Source organism: Pundamilia nyererei, unplaced genomic scaffold, assembly GCF_000239375.1.
Source record: "Pundamilia nyererei isolate P.nyererei 1_Seehausen unplaced genomic scaffold, PunNye1.0 scaffold00188, whole genome shotgun sequence".
Lineage (NCBI taxonomy): Eukaryota > Metazoa > Chordata > Actinopteri > Cichliformes > Cichlidae > Pundamilia > Pundamilia nyererei.
In genome coordinates, this window is record NW_005187589.1 from 174,110 (window position 1) to 181,719 (window position 7,610).

Below are 7,610 nucleotides of genomic sequence, written 5' to 3' on the forward strand. Positions count from 1 at the left end.
GTCATATGATTGTTGGGTTTTTCTCTGTATCTATGAAGCGCCTTGAGGCGACTTATGTTGTGATTTGGCGCTATATAAATAAAATTGAATTGAATTTTCAACATGTATTTTTCAACAGATTCAATACTGCAGTCAGCCAGCACTCCACAGCCGCTCCAGTGTCTCTCCCTCTCTCTCCATATTGTACCATAGCTTCCTGTGAGAGTCCTGACACCCCTCCCCCACCGGTCACTTTTACTCATGGCCAGGTTCAGAGACTAATGAGAAGACTCCAATCAGGCCAGTCTGCTGGACCAGACGGGGTGAGTCCTCCAGGCCTGTGCACCCCAGCTTTGTGGAGTCTTTCACAAAGTGTTCATGAGTCCGAGCATCCCAGTGCTGTGGAAGATGTCATGCCTGATTCCTGTACCAAATATGCCACATCCCAGTGGCCCCCACTTTCCACGTCATGAAGACCCTGGAAAGACTCACCCTGGACCAGCCCCGACCCATAGTCAGACCACATCAGGATCCTATTTAGTCTCCTCGAGCTAAGGAGGCTACACCCAGCTGAACCAGCTGGTGACCACTGTGAGTGTCATGTTTTTGTCCAGTGTATTGAACACCACCAGCCCGACCCTCTTGGGTGATAAGCTGACAGCTTATCACCCAAGACTGATAACCCCACTAACTGCATGTCTTTGGACTGTGGGAGGAAGCTGGAGTACCCGGAGGGAACCCATGCAAACATGAGGAGAACATGCAAACTCCACACAGAAGGGCCTTGGCCTGAGGGTGGAATCAAGCTCAGGACGTTCTTGCTGTGAGGCAAAAATTACAGCACCGTGCTGCTTTGAGTGTAAAATCAATGATCATAGGCAGGTAGTGCTATGGGTTTTTCTAGTGCTAGAGGTTTTTCCTGATGTTAGGCTTCAACCTAAACATCACTATGCAAAACATTATCCAACTCTGCTTTGGGGCCCTGCTGCACATTTAGACCACAATAATTGAAGCCAAACATCTTTTTTTTTTCAAAAGAGTGGTGCATGACACTCAAACATTTCAAAATATACTTTGAAAACATTGGCAATTAGCCACCAGCAAATCATGGCAAACTCCCAGCAGATAGATTCCTGTCACAATCATCATCATCATTCTGGGTGTCTGAACTCTCACAGCCAATGTTGTTGTTAAGTGGAATGAAACTATAACTCTTGTGAGCTGCTCTGAGCTACAATGAGGCTCTCTTCTTTGCAGGATGAGTGAAATGGCTGGCTCTGCAAAAATGTGTGGTCACATGACCAATTTCTTCTATGGTTCCCTAGAAACAGGGGTGGCACAACTTCCCCGCTGGCACAAATCACCCCACTTTGCCCTAAAGCAAAGGTAAGAACTAAACTTACCTTTTTTTAACCTCTGGCAGTTCACCACTTACCTTTGTACCATTTCAAGTTATTCATTGGACGGGAAACGACCTGAATTGCAATAAATAACTGGAAAGATTGGGGTGTTCTAAAACTTCGGTAGTGTGCAGATTTAAGAAAGCAAATTTTTGCTGCCATCTGTTTGTCTTTTTTTTTAGCGTTTTCGTTGCATCTCAGTTAGAGTACCAAATATCCAGATTTGGTACTTAAAAGTCTGTAATTCAATCAGAAGGATCCGATTCCAGTTCTCACAACCAGGACAAATATTGGCTGGATTACATGATCCATCATTTACACCTATTCAGGCTCAGACCATAACACTATCATCACGTTTGACTGTTGGTATGATGTTCTTTTTATGAAATGCTGTGTTAGTTTCATACCGGATGGAATGGGATGGAAACCTTCCAAAAAATTCAGCTTTTGTCTCATCAGTCCACATAATATCTTCCCAGAAGTCTTGGAGATTGTTAAGTTGTTTTATTGGCCAATGAGCCTTTGTGTTATTGGTCACCTGTGGTTTTCGTCTTGGAACTCCTGAATGCCATTCTTGCCCAGTCTCCCAGTCTTTCTTATTCATGAACACTTACCTTTAACTGTGTTAACAGTGGGAAGTAGAGGGGCAGTTCTCTGGATTTTGTTCTGGGTTCTGTGACCTCCAGGATGAGTCGCTGATGTACTCTTGGAATAATTGTTGTAGGCCTACGAGGGTTCACCTCTGTTCCAGTTTACGCTCTTTGTGGATAATGGCTTTTACCATGGTTCACTGGAGGCTCAGAGTCTTAGCAGTGGGTTTGTAAGCTTTTCCAGACTGTTGATCTCAATTACTTTGTTTTATCGTTTTCTGTTCTATAGTTTATAGCTTCTTTAAATGATGACTTGATATGTTGTTTTTGAGATCGCTTAGCCTGCTTTGCTTTGTCAGACAGCTTTTATGTAAGAAATTGAAGTGGTTGTAATTCAACATTGTTTTGTTCTGTCTTTGATGCTGAGACGTAGTGGCCGGGATACAGCAAAGCTGAAACCATGAAACTGCCTTCACCATGTTTCACAGATGGAGCTAGGCTTTTGTTAGAAGAGTAACAGTAGATAGAAATCACCTACATAGAAAAAGCAACTGAAAAAATGCTTGTATGAGTGAGTGTGAATGAATGAATGAGGCATGTTATATAAATAGCTTGAGGTGCTCAGGTAGGGTAGAAAAGGGCAAAATAAGAAGCAGTCCATTTACCATTTATACAGTTTATTTAAGTGTCCTTAGAGATGCTTCTGTAAGCCTTTTCAAGCTTGATGAGCATGAACAACTCACTGTTGTCAGACCTCTTTCGTTTTCCCCATGATATTCACTACTCCAGAAAAAAGAAAAAAGAAAAACATGAAAAGGAGCACTATTTAAAAAAGTATAGCATCAAGTCAGTTAAACTGTTGGGATACTGACCTGGTAGTTAAGTAGCACAGGAGCTTGCTTCATTTTCTGCTGCTTTGGTGTTAATAAAATTAACAACAAGTGCACCAGAGGAGCAGCAATGAAACAACCCCAAAACAGGAAACGTTTCACAGGTGGAGGCAACACATTTTTCCACATCATCTTTTCTGGATTTTTTTTTTCTTCTTTCACCAGTTTTTCACTCCCTGCAGTCTCAAGAGCATGGAGGAAATTCGAGGAGACAGCAGTTACTGTAGGACAGCTGGGCAGGAGGTGCTGGACCTGCCTCTGACCATACAATCAGAAACAGACTTCACAGAGTCACAGAGGAGAGCAGGTTCACCCTGAGCACAAGTGACAGACATGAAAGGGTCAGGGGAAGCCCAAAGTCATGTAGCCTGTAACGTCGTTCAGCATGAGATGTTTTGTGTTGGGGCATTAATTATCTGGGAAGAAATATGCTTGGGGGGATGCTTAGACCTCAACCAGCTAGGCCTCATGTAGCAGGAGTATCCACCTGAGACTGGGAGCTGTTCACGAGCATGGAGGATGAAGGAATGAATATTGACTGGTTTTTACTGAAACATAGTATTTAATAATGCAAGAGAGAAAACTCAGCAATCATGATCCCTGTTAAACAAGCATTTGGCGACAGTGGGAAGGAAGAACTCCCTTTTAAAACAAAGAGACCTCCAGCAGAACCAGGCTCAGCAAAGAGAAGATGGGTAAGAAAATAGAAAAAAGAGAACATAAGGAGACAAGGATAAAGCAATCTTTAGCAGCATAACAAACAGATGGTTCAGGATCAGCCTGTCCTGTTCTAAGTTTTTTCAGTCGAATCTTTAATGTAGCAGTTGTGTTTTTCTCCCAAATTGTAACCGGTTCCACAGGAGAGGTGTTTGATAGCTGAAGGCTCCGCCTCCCATTCTACTTCTACAAACAAATAAGCCTGCATCAGTTTTTCCTAGGGTGCTTTATTTGGATAATACAGTGTTTTAGAGTCATTATTCAAGATTTAGTTTGGGAGGAAAATAATCTTAAATGAACTTTACAGATGCCAACAAGGAGAAGTAGCTTCTTCCCCTAAAAGGCTGCTCCTCTTAGGAGTTACTACAGCCGATCATCTCCTTACATCTCACCGTATCCCTGTCACCCTCCTGTAATTCCAAGCCTCTGCGTATCCTCTTTCACTACATCCATCAATCTTCTCTGCGGTCTTCCTGTTTTCCTCCTGCCTGCCAACTCCATATTTAAAATCCTTTATTTAGTATATCCATCTTAAACGGTCCCTTCCACTCCTGCTGTTGTTCTTCTTTCACACGTTACCCCTGACACCTGTCTCCACTCACTCCACCCTTCCTGCACTCTCTTCATCTCTATTGTGCTCTGTGCGTTTCTTTGAATGGGTGACCCCAGGTATTTAAATTCACCTATCTTCCCCGTTTTTTGTCCTTGATGCTGACCTTTCGACCCGTTTCCCTCTCATTCACATACATGTAGTTCCCCTGAAAAGAAACTGACATCAGAGAAATATGGTGATTCTTTCTACACGTAGTTATTACTCTCACTGGAGTGTTAAGGATCAACTTTTAGGCTGATTTTAATTATGATTTTAAAACAGTCTGATAATAAAGTAATTATAGGACTCCAGACTAGAAGTAGCAAATGCATGAACTACTTTTTCAGCAACACTTGGAGATGCTTCTAATTTTGTGTAATAATGAGGACCCCAACCGATTGCAAAACTAGCAACTGAACAGATGATGGAGATGGAAAGCAGTCCTACATATTTGTTTAATATGTGCACTGAAGGACCAAAATGATCAAAATGACTCCAAGGTTCCTCACAGTGTTCCTCGAGGCTAAGGTAAGGTCATCCACAGTTAGCATCTGGCTACACATCAGGTTGCTAAGATTTTTAAGGCCAAGAACAATAAGAACTTTTGTCTGAATTTAGAAAACTACAGTTTACCCACGGCTTTAAGAATGCTATATATTTCAATTGACTGATTTGTGATAGGTTTCTGGTTTCATATAACGGGGCATCGTCTGCATAGCAACGACTATGTATGCCTTCATTCAGTGTCTTACTTCATTTGTCCTTTGTGTTTTTCACAGAAGTCAAAGCAACGCCTCTCTAAGGAGCTGTCAGACTGTGTTGTTTACTGCAAAAGTGTCCATTTCACTAGCTTCAAACACTCACGTATTCACTCCAAGTTCTATGAGGTGGCTTCTTTCACAGAGTCTAAAGCCCGGAAACACCTTAGAGACGCCGGTTAGTTCACTCACATGCTTGTTTTCTGATACAGATTTTGTTTTTGACCACACGAGAGTGTAACTTTTCTGATATCTATTTCAGGGGCTGAATTTGTGCACCATAACTCACGGCAGCTGAGCAGAGTTTATCCCAGTGGTTTTCGAACAGACTCTTCCAATTTTAATCCTCAGGAAATGTGGAATGCTGGTTGCCAAATTGGTGATGCAACAATAAGACAGATTTAAGTCTATATCAAGCATTTTTCAACGCTGCTCTCAGATCATTTACATTAATGCCTCACTTCTCACTGTGATATGTTTTGCTTGATGATATAATTTCACTCTTAATTTGGAATGATTAGGAGTTTTATTTTCATGGTAGTCCAGGTAAAATACAGAAATACCAGGTTTGCTGGCAGGAATCCCCTAAATCAGGCTCCTTTCAGCGTCTTTAGATCTTTTCTGAAGCAAAACTAAAGCAGAAAGTCGGTATTGTCCTTATTTTAACACTATGTTTAGCAGCAGCCACCATCTGAGTTCTGTGTGTACATTTACAAAGATGCTCTTTTCCAGCTTTTTATAATGACGTACTGATGACGTGTTTGAAGGGTTAGAAACAGGGTTGGTCAGCAGGCTCAACACAGTCTAAAGTATTGTTTGTGCGTCAATGGTCATTAAGTTTCCATAGTAGAAACTCAGCTTTGCAAAATGAACCCTTTATTTATCTTATTGTGTTTTTCTTTGACACCAACAAATAATTGTATTGAATTATTATTATTATTATTATTATTTACACAAAAACTGTGATTTTCTGAATTCTAACAAATATGCTTGGATATAATAATTATTTTTTTCACATTTTTGTTCAGTTTTTTCATAATTAATATAATTATATTATATTAATATAATTAAATTCACAACTAAGCCTGCTGACAAACAAAAAGTGACAGTTAGGCGTCCCAGGAAGAAACTGATACAAATGTAAGGAGACTTTCGTAAAACACTTTTTATTCATTTAAATTCAAATGTCAGTGAGAGATGAGGAAGTAGATCCAGAAAGGAAAATTAAAATTACTTTAAGATGAAACAAATATTTTTCCTTCAAATAAAACATAAATAATATCTGTCCACATAATGTCACCACTTATTATACTGATTGATCCTGGCTGAAGCTAAAATCTGTGCAGCTTTAATAATAAAACAACAAAATGCCAAGTGGCCCAGCACATCATGCACTTAATCAGAACTGAACAGACCCAAACCTTTCCCCAAAATCCCCACAAAAAATGATTTTTCTCCTCTTCCACTCAGTTGCTTTAAACTTCCAGACAGCAGGGGAGGGGATGGATGTGAACGATGGACTTTTTAGTCAGAACGGCTGCTGTGGCTATGTGTTGAAGCCCAGCTTCATGAGAGAGGCGGACGTAAGGTTTGACCCTGAGATGCCTCAGAAACGGGATCACTACCATCCTGTTGTCCTCACCGTACAGGTGAAAGAGAGATTTTTTATATATATTTTCATTAAAAAATTGATGGATCTCTTTAAAAGTGACGTCTTTACCACGATGAACAAAATGTGTGTTTTCATTAAATGTAATGAAGGTGATCAGTGGTCAGCAGTTACCCAAAGTCAACATCAAAGAAGACTCTATAGTGGATCCTCTGGTCAGAGTGGAGGTCCATGGAGTTCCTATGGACCAGGCCAAGCAAGAGACGAGACATATTGAGAACAACGGTACATACTCACACTGACTTCAGTTTGATAAGGAGAGATCACTTGGAAGAATTGGACATTATTTATAGAGATAGAAAAGTTAGACTGCGATTACCCATCGTGGCAGAATGGAAACCCAGCCGTGGTAGGTTTAGGACCGGACCCCCCAGGAGCTCTGGCTGAGGTGTCTGAGGTGGAGATGGGGAAGAGGTGGGTCTTAAAGGGAGAATGACGGAGAGCACAGATTTAAACCATGCAAAGCGGAGGCTGATTGGCTCAGATTAGACTAGTAATGATGTCAGCATTGACACTGACAGCGTGGTACAGCAGTAGTCATGTAAAGAACAGGAAAGCAGGTAGATGAGTGATTACAGGCCTTCTTTACTGCACTTATGTTTAAGCTTCATCAGAAACCATTTTAAATGTGATATATTAGACCCTGTCTGAGCGCTGGTGCTGAGCAGTTCATCCTTTTCACAGGGTTTAACCCCATGTGGTATGACACTCTGCATTTCACCATTCACACACCTGAGCTGGCCATGGTGCGCTTTGTAGTGGAAGACTATGACAAGACATCTAAGAATGACTTTGTGGGCCAGTACACACTCCCTCTGAGCTGCATGCAGCAAGGTACGGATCAGTTTCTTCTTTAAACTTTGTCTTCATATTCACATTAACATTTAAAACAAATTTTTATTTGCATAGCGCCAAATCACAACAACAGTTGCCTCAAGGTGGTTAATACTGTGAGCTAGACCCTACAAGGATATGTTGGGTCTGTGTTTCCACAAGCCCCGCTAATTCTAGAGAC